Genomic DNA, 10450 nt, shown 5'->3' with positions numbered 1-10450 from the left:
CCGGAAGTCCCATCAGAACTCCGCAGTAAGCCTGCTTGGCGAGATAGACAGGGGGGACTCGTGAAGTCCTGTTGCACCCTCCATATTTTTAAATTTTTTAGTGCATTTTCTCCACGTGGTGTAACCATCGTTATTGCGTTGGTAAATAAATAATTGGAACGATATTGGTCGAATTGCATTAAATCGAGGCGCAAGTGCGATAAGGGCAACCTTTATATAATGATGCGCAAGATTCGGTGCGATCATACCAGCACTAATGCACCGGATCCCATCAGAACTCCGCAGTAAGCGTGCTTGGCAGTAGACTAGAGATAAGGTGACCTTTATATAATTAGTGCCAGGGAACCACTATGTTAAAAAAAAAACGAATTGTGAACATAACAGCGAAGGCACTTAAGAAAATGGCAAGATGACATACACACATCACGGATCCCATCAGAACCCGCATAAGCGCTGGCGAGAGTACTAGATGGTGACCTGGATCTCGGTGCACCCCCATTATTTCAAAAGTTTTTATTGCTTTTCCCACGTGGTAACCATCGTTATTTGCGTTTGAAATAAATAATTGGAACGAATTGGTCGAATTGCATTAAATCGAGGCGCAAGTGCGATAAGGGCAGCCTTATAGAAAGATTGCGCAAGAGTGACGGTGCGATCATACCAGCACTAATGCACCGGATCCCATCAGAACTCCGCAGTAAGCGTGCTGGGCGAGAGAGTACTAGGATGGGTGACCTCCTGGGAAGTCCCGTGTGCACCCCTCCCATTTATTTCATAAATGTTTTTTAGTTGCGTTCTCCACGGTGTAACTCATCGTTATTGCGTTTGAAAAAATAATTGGAACGATATTGGTCGAATTGCATTAAATCGAGGCGCAAGTGCGATAAGGGCACCTTATATGAATAGATTGCGCAAGAGTACGGTGCGATCATACCAGCACTAATGCACCGGATCCCATCAGAACCCGCAGTAAGCGTGCTGGCGAGAGTAGTACTAGGAGGGTGACCTCGGAAGTCCCGGTGCACCCCTCCCATTATTTCATATAAGTTTTTTAGTTGCGTTTCTCCACGGGTGTAACTCATCGTATTGCGTTTGTGAAATAAATAATTGGAACGATATTGGTCGAATTGCATTAAATTCGAGGCGCAAGTGCGATAAGGGCAGCCTTAATAAAGATGCGCAAGAGTACGGTGCGATCATACCAGCACAATGCACCGATCCCATCAGAACTCCGCAGTAAGCGTGCTTGGGCGAGAGTACTAGATGGTGACCTCTGGAAGTCCTCGTTGCACCCCTCCCTTTATTCATATAATGTTTTTAGTTGCGTTCTCCACTGGTGTAACCATTCGTATTGCGTTTGTGAAATAAATAATTGGAACGATATTGTCGAATTGCATTAAATTCGAGGCGCAAGTGCGATAAGGGCAGCCTTATATGAAAGATGCGCAAGAGTGACGGGTGCGATCATACCACACTAATGCACCGATCCCATCAGAACCCGCAGTTAAGCGTGCTGGGCGAGAGTAGTACTAGGATGGGTGACCTCCTGGGAAGTCCCGGTGCACCCTCCCATTTTTATAAATTTTTTAGTTGCGTTTCTCCACGTGGTAACCATCGTATTGTTTGGAAATAAATAATTGGAACGATATTGTCGAATTGCATTAAATCGAGGCGCAAGTGCGATAAGGGCAGCCTTATATGAAAGATGCGCAAGAGTGACGGTGCGATCAACCAGCACAATGCACCGATCCCATCAGAACTCCGCAGTAAGCGGCTGGCGAGAGTACTAGGATGGTGACCTCCTGGGAAGTCCTCGGTTGCACCCCTCCCATTTATTCATAAATGTTTTTAGTTGCGTTTCTCCACGTGGTAACTCATCGTATTGCGTTGTGAAATAAATAATGGAACGATATTGGTCGAATTGCATTAAATTCGAGGCGCAAGTGCGATAAGGGCAGCCTTTATAGAATAGATGCGCAAGAGTGACGGTGCGATCATACCAGCACTAATGCACCGATCCCATCAGAACCCGCAGTAAGCGTGCTTGGGCGAGAGTAGTACTAGGATGGTGACCTCTGGAATCCCGTGTTGCACCCCTCCTTTATTCATATAATGTTTTTAGTTGCGTTTCTCCACGTGTAACCATCGTATTGCGTTTGTGAAATAAATAATTGGAACGATATTGGTCGAATTTGCATTAAATCGAGGCGCAAGTGCGATAAGGGCAGCCTTTAATGAATAGATGCGCAAGAGTTGACGGGTGCGATCAACCAGCACTAATGCACCGGATCCCATCAGAACTCCGCAGTAAGCGGCTTGGGCGAGAGTAGTACTAGGATGGTGACCTCCTGGAAGTCCTCGGTGCACCCCTCCCATTTATTCATATAATGTTTTTTAGTTGCGTTTCTCCACGGGTAACTCATTCGTTATTTGCGTTTGTGAAATAAATAATTGGAACGATATTGGTCGAATTGCATTAAATCGAGGCGCAAGTGCGATAAGGGCAGCCTTATATGAATAGATTGCGCAAGAGTGACGGTGCGATCATACCAGCACTAATGCACCGATCCCATCAGAACTCCGCAGTAAGCTGCTGGGCGAGAGTAGTACTAGGATGGTGACCTCCTGGAAGTCCTCGTTGCACCCTCCCATTTATTCATAAAGTTTTTTAGTTGCGTTTCTCCACGGTGTAACTCATTCGTATTGCGTTTGAAATAAATAATTGGAACGATATTTGTCGAATTGCATTAAATCGAGGCGCAAGTGCGATAAGGGCAGCCTTATAGAATAGATGCGCAAGAGTTGACGGGTGCGATCATACCAGCACTAATGCACCGGATCCCATCAGAACTCCGCAGTAAGCGTGCTGGCGAGAGTAGTACAGGATGGTGACCTCTGGAAGTCCCGTGTGCACCCCTCCCATTATTTCATAAATGTTTTTTAGTTGCGTTCTCCACGTGGTGTAACTCATTCGTTATTGCGTTGTGAAATAAATAATTGGAACGATATTGGTCGAATTGCATTAAATTCGAGGCGCAAGTGCGATAAGGGCAGCCTTATATGAATAGATGCGCAAGAGTGACGGGTGCGATCATACCAGCACTAATGCACCGGATCCCATCAGAACTCCGCAGTAAGCGTGCTGGGCGAGAGTAGTACTAGGATGGTGACCTCCTGGAAGTCCTCGTGTGCACCCCTCCCATTTATTCATAAAGTTTTTAGTTGCGTTTCTCCACGTGGTGTAACTCATTCGTTATGCGTTTGAAATAAATAATTGGAACGATATTGGTCGAATTGCATTAAATCGAGGCGCAAGTGCGATAAGGCAGCCTTATATGAATAGATGCGCAAGAGTGACGGTGCGATCATACCAGCACTAAGCACCGATCCCATCAGAACTCCGCAGTAAGCGTGCTGGCGAGAGTAGTACTAGGATGGTGACCTCTGGAAGTCCCGTGTGCACCCTCCATTTTTCAATAAGTTTTTAGTTGCGTTTCTCCACGTGGTAACTCATCGTATTGCGTTTTGGAAATAAATAATTGGAACGATATTGTCGAATTGCATTAAATCGAGGCGCAAGTGCGATAAGGGCAGCCTTATATGAATAGATGCGCAAGAGTGACGGTGCGATCATACCAGCACTAATGCACCGGATCCCATCAGAACTCCGCAGTAAGCGTGCTGGGCGAGAGTAGTACTAGGATGGGTGACCTCCTGGAAGTCCTCGGTTGCACCCCTCCCATTTATTCATATAAGTTTTTTAGTGCTTTCTCCACGTGGTGTAACTCATTCGTTATTGCGTTTGTGAAATAAATAATTGGAACGATATTGTCGAATTTGCATTAAATCGAGGCGCAAGTGCGATAAGGGCAGCCTTATATGAATAGATGCGCAAGAGTGACGGTGCGATCATACCAGCACTAATGCACCGGATCCCATCAGAACTCCGCAGTAAGCGTGCTGGCGAGAGTATACTAGGATGGTGACCTCCTGGGAAGTCCTCGTGTGCACCCCTCCCATTTATTCATATAATGTTTTTTAGTTGCGTTTCTCCACGTGGTAACTCATTCGTATTGCGTTTGTGAAATAAATAATTGGAACGATATTGGTCGAATTGCATTAAATTCGAGGCGCAAGTGCGATAAGGGCAGCCTTATATGAATAGATGCGCAAGAGTTGACGGGTGCGATCATACCAGCACTAATGCACCGGATCCCATCAGAACTCCGCAGTAAGCGTGCTTGGCGAGAGTAGTACTAGGAGGTGACCTCCTGGAAGTCCTCGGTGCACCCCTCCCATTTATTCATAAAGTTTTTAGTTGCGTTTCTCCACGTGGTGTAACTCATTCGTTATTGCGTTTGTGAAATAAATAATTGGAACGATATTGGTCGAATTGCATTAAATTCGAGGCGCAAGTGCGATAAGGGCAGCCTTATATGAATAGATTGCGCAAGAGTGACGGTGCGATCATACCAGCACTAATGCACCGGATCCCATCAGAACTCCGCAGTTAAGCGTGCTGGGCGAGAGTAGTACTAGGATGGTGACCTCCTGGGAAGTCCTCGTGTTGCACCCCTCCCTTTATTCATATAATGTTTTTTAGTTGCGTTTCTCCACGTGGTGTAACTCATCGTTATTGCGTTTGTGAAATAAATAATTGGAACGATATTGTCGAATTGCATTTAAATCGAGGCGCAAGTGCGATAAGGGCAGCCTTATATGAATAGATGCGCAAGAGTTGACGGTGCGATCATACCAGCACTAATGCACCGGATCCCATCAGAACTCCGCAGTAAGCGGCTTGGCGAGAGTAGTACTAGGATGGTGACCTCCTGGGAAGTCCTCGTTGCACCCCTCCCATTTATTCATATAAGTTTTTTAGTTGCGTTTCTCCACGTGTGTAACTCATCGTTATTGCGTTTGTGAAATAAATAATTGGAACGATATTGGTCGAATTGCATTAAATTCGAGGCGCAAGTGCGATAAGGGCAGCCTTATATGAATAGATGCGCAAGAGTGACGGTGCGATCATACCAGCACTAATGCACCGGATCCCATCAGAACTCCGCAGTTAAGCGTGCTGGGCGAGAGTAGTACTAGGATGGTGACCTCCTGGAATCCTCGTGTGCACCCCTCCCATTTATTCATATAATGTTTTTAGTTGCGTTTCTCCACGGTGTAACCATCGTATTGCGTTTGTGAAATAAATAATTGGAACGATATTGTCGAATTGCATTAAATCGAGGCGCAAGTGCGATAAGGGCAGCCTTATATGAATAGATGCGCAAGAGTTGACGGTGCGATCATACCAGCACTAATGCACCGGATCCCATCAGAACTCCGCAGTAAGCGGCTGGCGAAGTAGTACTAGATGGTGACCTCCTGGAAGTCCTCGGTTGCACCCCTCCCATTTATTCATAAATGTTTTTAGTTGCGTTTCTCCACGTGTGTAACTCATTCGTTATTGCGTTTGTGAAATAAATAATTGGAACGATATTGGTCGAATTGCATTAAATCGAGCGCAAGTGCGATAAGGGCAGCCTTATATGAATAGATGCGCAAGAGTGACGGTGCGATCATACCAGCACTAATGCACCGGATCCCATCAGAACTCCGCAGTAAGCGTGCTGGCGAGAGTAGTACTAGAGGGTGACCTCTGGAATCCTCGTTGCACCCCTCCATTTATTCATATAATTTTTTTAGTTGCGTTTCTCCACGTGGTAACCATTCGTATTGCGTTGTGAAATAAATAATTGGAACGATATTGGTCGAATTGCATTAAATCGAGGCGCAAGTCGATAAGGGCAGCCTTATAATAGATGCGCAAGAGTGACGGTGCGATCATACCAGCACTAATGCACCGGATCCCATCAAACTCCGCAGTAAGCGGCTGGGCGAGAGTACTAGATGGTGACCTCCTGGAAGTCCCGTGTGCACCCCTCCATTTATTCATAAATTTTTTAGTTGCGTTTCTCCACGTGGTAACTCATTCGTATTGCGTTTGTGAAATAAATAATTGAACGATATGGTCGAATTTGCATTAAATTCGAGGCGCAAGTGCGATAAGGGCAGCCTTATATGAATAGATGCGCAAGAGTGACGGGTGCGATCATACCAGCACTAATGCACCGGATCCCATCAGAACTCCGCAGTAAGCGGCTGGGCGAGAGTAGTACTAGGATGGGTGACCTCCTGGGAAGTCCTCGTTGCACCCCTCCCATTTATTCATATAATGTTTTTAGTTGCGTTTCTCCACGTGGTAACTCATTCGTATTTGCGTTTGTGAAATAAATAATTGGAACGATATTGGTCGAATTGCATTAAATTCGAGGCGCAAGTGCGATAAGGGCAGCCTTATATGAATAGATGCGCAAGAGTGACGGGTGCGATCATACCAGCACTAATGCACCGGATCCCATCAGAACTCCGCAGTAAGCGTGCTGGCGAGAGTAGTACTAGGAGGTGACCTCCTGGAAGTCCTCGTTGCACCCCTCCCATTTTATTCATATAATGTTTTTAGTTGCGTTTCTCCACGTGGTGTAACTCATTCGTTATTGCGTTTGTGAAATAAATAATTGGAACGATATTGGTCGAATTGCATTAAATTCGAGGCGCAAGTGCGATAAGGGCAGCCTTATATGAATAGATGCGCAAGAGTGACGGGTGCGATCATACCAGCACTAATGCACCGATCCATCAGAACTCCGCAGTAAGCTGCTGGGCGAGAGTAGTACAGGATGGTGACCTCCTGGAAGTCCCGTGTTGCACCCCTCCCATTTATTCATAAATGTTTTTAGTTGCGTTTCTCCACGTGTGTAACTCATTCGTATTGCGTTTGTGAAATAAATAATTGGAACGATATTGGTCGAATTGCATTAAATTCGAGGCGCAAGTGCGATAAGGGCAGCCTTATATGAAAGATGCGCAAGAGTTGACGGGTGCGATCATACCAGCACTAATGCACCGGATCCCATCAGAACTCCGCAGTAAGCGGCTTGGCGAGAGTAGTACTAGATGGTGACCTCTGGGAAGTCCTCGGTTGCACCCTCCCATTTATTCAATAAGTTTTTTAGTTGCGTTCTCCACGTGGTAACTCATTCGTATTGCGTTTGTGAAATAAATAATTGGAACGATATTGGTCGAATTGCATTAAATCGAGCGCAAGTGCGATAAGGGCAGCCTTTATATGAATAGATGCGCAAGAGTGACGGTGCGATCATACCAGCACTAATGCACCGGATCCCATCAGAACTCCGCAGTTAAGCGGCTTGGGCGAGAGTAGTACTAGGATGGGTGACCTCCTGGAAGTCCTCGGTTGCACCCCTCCCATTTATTCATATAATTTTTAGTTGCGTTTCTCCACGTGGTGTAACTCATTCGTTATTGCGTTTGTGAAATAAATAATTGAACGATATTGTCGAATTGCATTAAATCGAGCGCAAGTGCGATAAGGGCAGCCTTATATGAATAGATTGCGCAAGAGTGACGGGTGCGATCATACCAGCACAATGCACCGGATCCCATCAGAACTCCGCAGTAAGCGTGCTTGGCGAGAGTAGTACTAGGATGGTGACCTCCTGGAAGTCCTCGTGTGCACCCCTCCATTTTTTCATAAAGTTTTTTAGTTGCGTTTCTCCACGTGGTAACTCATCGTTATTGCGTTGTGAAATAAATAATTGGAACGATATTGGTCGAATTGCATTTAAATCGAGGCGCAAGTGCGATAAGGGCAGCCTTATATGAATAGATTGCGCAAGAGTTGACGGGTGCGATCATACCAGCACTAATGCACCGGATCCCATCAGAACTCCGCAGTAAGCGGCTGGCGAGAGTAGTACTAGGATGGTGACCTCCTGGAAGTCCTCGGTTGCACCCCTCCATTTATTCATAAATGTTTTTTAGTTGCGTTTCTCCACGTGGTGTAACTCATTCGTATTGCGTTTGTGAAATAAATAATTGGAACGATATTGGTCGAATTGCATTAAATTCGAGGCGCAAGTGCGATAAGGGCAGCCTTATATGAATAGATGCGCAAGAGTTGACGGTGCGATCATACCAGCACTAATGCACCGGATCCCATCAGAACTCCGCAGTTAAGCGTGCTTGGGCGAGAGTAGTACTAGATGGTGACCTCCTGGGAAGTCCTCGTGTTGCACCCCTCCATTTATTCATATAATGTTTTTAGTTGCGTTTCTCCACGTGGTAACTCATTCGTATTGCGTTTGTGAAATAAATAATTGGAACGATATTGGTCGAATTGCATTAAATCGAGGCGCAAGTGCGATAAGGGCAGCCTTTATATGAATAGATTGCGCAAGAGTGACGGTGCGATCATACCAGCACTAATGCACCGGATCCCATCAGAACTCCGCATTAAGCGTGCTTGGCGAGAGTAGTACTAGGATGGTGACCTCCTGGAAGTCCTCGTGTTGCACCCCTCCCATTTATTTCATATAATGTTTTTTAGTTGCGTTTCTCCACGGTGTAACTCATCGTATTGCGTTTGTGAAATAAATAATTGGAACGATATTGTCAATTGCATTTAAATCGAGGCGCAAGTGCGATAAGGGCAGCCTTTATATGAATAGATGCGCAAGAGTTGACGGTGCGATCATACCAGCACTAATGCACCGGATCCCATCAGAACTCCGCAGTTAAGCGTGCTGGGCGAGAGTAGTACTAGGATGGTGACCTCCTGGAAGTCCTCGGTTGCACCCCTCCCATTTATTCATATAATTTTTTTAGTTGCGTTTCTCCACGTGGTGTAACTCATCGTTATTCGTTTGTGAAATAAATAATTGGAACGATATTGGTCGAATTTGCATTAAATCGAGGCGCAAGTGCGATAAGGGCAGCCTTATATGAATAGATTGCGCAAGAGTGACGGGTCGATCATACCACACTAATGCACCGATCCCATCAGAACTCCGCAGTTAAGCGGCTGGGCGGAGTAGTACTAGGATGGTGACCTCTGGAAGTCCTCGTGTTGCACCCCTCCCATTTATTCATAAAGTTTTTTAGTTGCGTTTTCTCCACGTGGTGTAACTCATCGTTATTGCGTTTGTGAAATAAATAATTGGAACGATATTGGTCGAATTGCATTAAATCGAGGCGCAAGTGCGATAAGGGCAGCCTTATATGAATAGATGCGCAAGAGTTGACGGTGCGATCATACCAGCACTAATGCACCGGATCCCATCAGAACTCCGCAGTTAAGCGTGCTGGCGAGAGTAGTACTAGATGGTGACCTCCTGGAAGTCCTCGTGTTGCACCCCTCCCATTTATTCATAAAGTTTTTTAGTGCGTTTCTCCACGTGTGTAACTCATCGTATTGCGTTTGGAAATAAATAATTGGAACGATATTGGTCGAATTGCATTAAATTCGAGGCGCAAGTGCGATAAGGGCAGCCTTATATGAATAGATGCGCAAAGTTGACGGGTGCGATCATACCAGCACTAATGCACCGATCCCATCAGAACTCCGCAGTAAGCGTGCTGGCGAGAGTACTAGATGGGTGACCTCTGGGAAGTCCTCGGTTGCACCCCTCCCATTTATTCATATAAGTTTTTTAGTTGCGTTTCTCCACGTGGTAACTCATCGTTATTGCGTTTGTGAAATAAATAATTGGAACGATATTGGTCGAATTGCATTAAATTCGAGGCGCAAGTGCGATAAGGGCAGCCTTTATATGAATAGATGCGCAAGAGTGACGGTGCGATCATACCAGCACTAATGCACCGATCCCATCAGAACTCCGCAGTAAGCGGCTTGGGCGAGAGTATACTAGGATGGTGACCTCTGGAAGTCCTCGTGTTGCACCCCTCCCATTTATTCATATAAGTTTTTTAGTTGCGTTTCTCCACGTGGTGTAACTCATTCGTTATTGCGTTTGGAAATAAATAATTTGGAACGATATTGGTCGAATTGCATTTAAATTCGAGGCGCAAGTGCGATAAGGGCAGCCTTTATATGAATAGATTGCGCAAGAGTGACGGGTGCGATCATACCAGCACTAATGCACCGGATCCCATCAGAACTCCGCAGTAAGCGTGCTTGGCGAGAGTAGTACTAGATGGTGACCTCCTGGAAGTCCTCGTTGCACCCCTCCATTTATTCATAAATGTTTTTAGTTGCGTTTCTCCACGTGGTGTAACTCATTCGTTATTGCGTTTGTGAAATAAATAATTGGAACGATATTGGTCGAATTTGCATTAAATTCGAGGCGCAAGTGCGATAAGGCAGCCTTATATGAATAGATTGCGCAAGAGTTGACGGTGCGATCATACCAGCACTAATGCACCGGATCCCATCAGAACTCCGCAGTAAGCGTGCTTGGGCGAGAGTATACTAGGATGGGTGACCTCCTGGAAGTCCTCGTTGCACCCCTCCCATTTTTTCATAAATGTTTTTTAGTTGCGTTTCTCCACGTGTGTAACCATCGTTATTGCG

General features: G+C 45.7%; 2 non-coding genes and 21 pseudogenes across 2 annotated transcripts; all 23 read left to right on the top strand.

Moving 5' to 3' along the window:
* The first annotated feature begins 647 nt into the window (after positions 1 to 647).
* On the top strand, positions 648 to 761 carry LOC121226723 (uncharacterized; annotated as a pseudogene).
* Positions 762 to 1456: 695 nt separating this feature from the next.
* Positions 1457 to 1568, top strand: LOC121226742 (uncharacterized; annotated as a pseudogene).
* A 418-nt stretch (positions 1569 to 1986) lies between these two features.
* On the top strand, positions 1987 to 2097 carry LOC121226692 (uncharacterized; annotated as a pseudogene).
* A 986-nt stretch (positions 2098 to 3083) lies between these two features.
* Positions 3084 to 3197, top strand: LOC121226724 (uncharacterized; annotated as a pseudogene).
* Positions 3198 to 3622: 425 nt separating this feature from the next.
* LOC121226712 (uncharacterized) lies at positions 3623 to 3737 on the top strand (annotated as a pseudogene).
* Positions 3738 to 3901: 164 nt separating this feature from the next.
* Positions 3902 to 4014, top strand: LOC121226686 (uncharacterized; annotated as a pseudogene).
* A 167-nt stretch (positions 4015 to 4181) lies between these two features.
* LOC121226734 (uncharacterized) lies at positions 4182 to 4293 on the top strand (annotated as a pseudogene).
* A 166-nt stretch (positions 4294 to 4459) lies between these two features.
* LOC121226683 (5S ribosomal RNA) lies at positions 4460 to 4576 on the top strand. The gene has a single exon (XR_005924405.1). It is a non-coding gene; the product is annotated as a 5S ribosomal RNA (ribosomal RNA).
* A 166-nt stretch (positions 4577 to 4742) lies between these two features.
* LOC121226679 (uncharacterized) lies at positions 4743 to 4855 on the top strand (annotated as a pseudogene).
* Positions 4856 to 5020: 165 nt separating this feature from the next.
* On the top strand, positions 5021 to 5134 carry LOC121226719 (uncharacterized; annotated as a pseudogene).
* A 434-nt stretch (positions 5135 to 5568) lies between these two features.
* Positions 5569 to 5677, top strand: LOC121226690 (uncharacterized; annotated as a pseudogene).
* Positions 5678 to 6101: 424 nt separating this feature from the next.
* Positions 6102 to 6215, top strand: LOC121226716 (uncharacterized; annotated as a pseudogene).
* Positions 6216 to 6381: 166 nt separating this feature from the next.
* Positions 6382 to 6492, top strand: LOC121226740 (uncharacterized; annotated as a pseudogene).
* A 444-nt stretch (positions 6493 to 6936) lies between these two features.
* Positions 6937 to 7048, top strand: LOC121226687 (uncharacterized; annotated as a pseudogene).
* Positions 7049 to 7208: 160 nt separating this feature from the next.
* LOC121226708 (uncharacterized) lies at positions 7209 to 7324 on the top strand (annotated as a pseudogene).
* Positions 7325 to 7487: 163 nt separating this feature from the next.
* Positions 7488 to 7600, top strand: LOC121226743 (uncharacterized; annotated as a pseudogene).
* A 164-nt stretch (positions 7601 to 7764) lies between these two features.
* Positions 7765 to 7876, top strand: LOC121226688 (uncharacterized; annotated as a pseudogene).
* Positions 7877 to 8042: 166 nt separating this feature from the next.
* On the top strand, positions 8043 to 8159 carry LOC121226739 (5S ribosomal RNA). Its single transcript, XR_005924428.1, has one exon. It is a non-coding gene; the product is annotated as a 5S ribosomal RNA (ribosomal RNA).
* A 164-nt stretch (positions 8160 to 8323) lies between these two features.
* Positions 8324 to 8438, top strand: LOC121226725 (uncharacterized; annotated as a pseudogene).
* A 165-nt stretch (positions 8439 to 8603) lies between these two features.
* Positions 8604 to 8718, top strand: LOC121226709 (uncharacterized; annotated as a pseudogene).
* Positions 8719 to 9161: 443 nt separating this feature from the next.
* On the top strand, positions 9162 to 9275 carry LOC121226720 (uncharacterized; annotated as a pseudogene).
* Positions 9276 to 9994: 719 nt separating this feature from the next.
* LOC121226735 (uncharacterized) lies at positions 9995 to 10106 on the top strand (annotated as a pseudogene).
* Positions 10107 to 10273: 167 nt separating this feature from the next.
* On the top strand, positions 10274 to 10387 carry LOC121226721 (uncharacterized; annotated as a pseudogene).
* Positions 10388 to 10450: the final 63 nt, after the last annotated feature.

Source organism: Gossypium hirsutum, unplaced genomic scaffold (assembly GCF_007990345.1).
Source record: "Gossypium hirsutum isolate 1008001.06 unplaced genomic scaffold, Gossypium_hirsutum_v2.1 scaffold_376, whole genome shotgun sequence".
NCBI classification, from domain to species: domain Eukaryota; kingdom Viridiplantae; phylum Streptophyta; class Magnoliopsida; order Malvales; family Malvaceae; genus Gossypium; species Gossypium hirsutum.
This window is presented reverse-complemented; position numbering and strand designations above follow the sequence as displayed.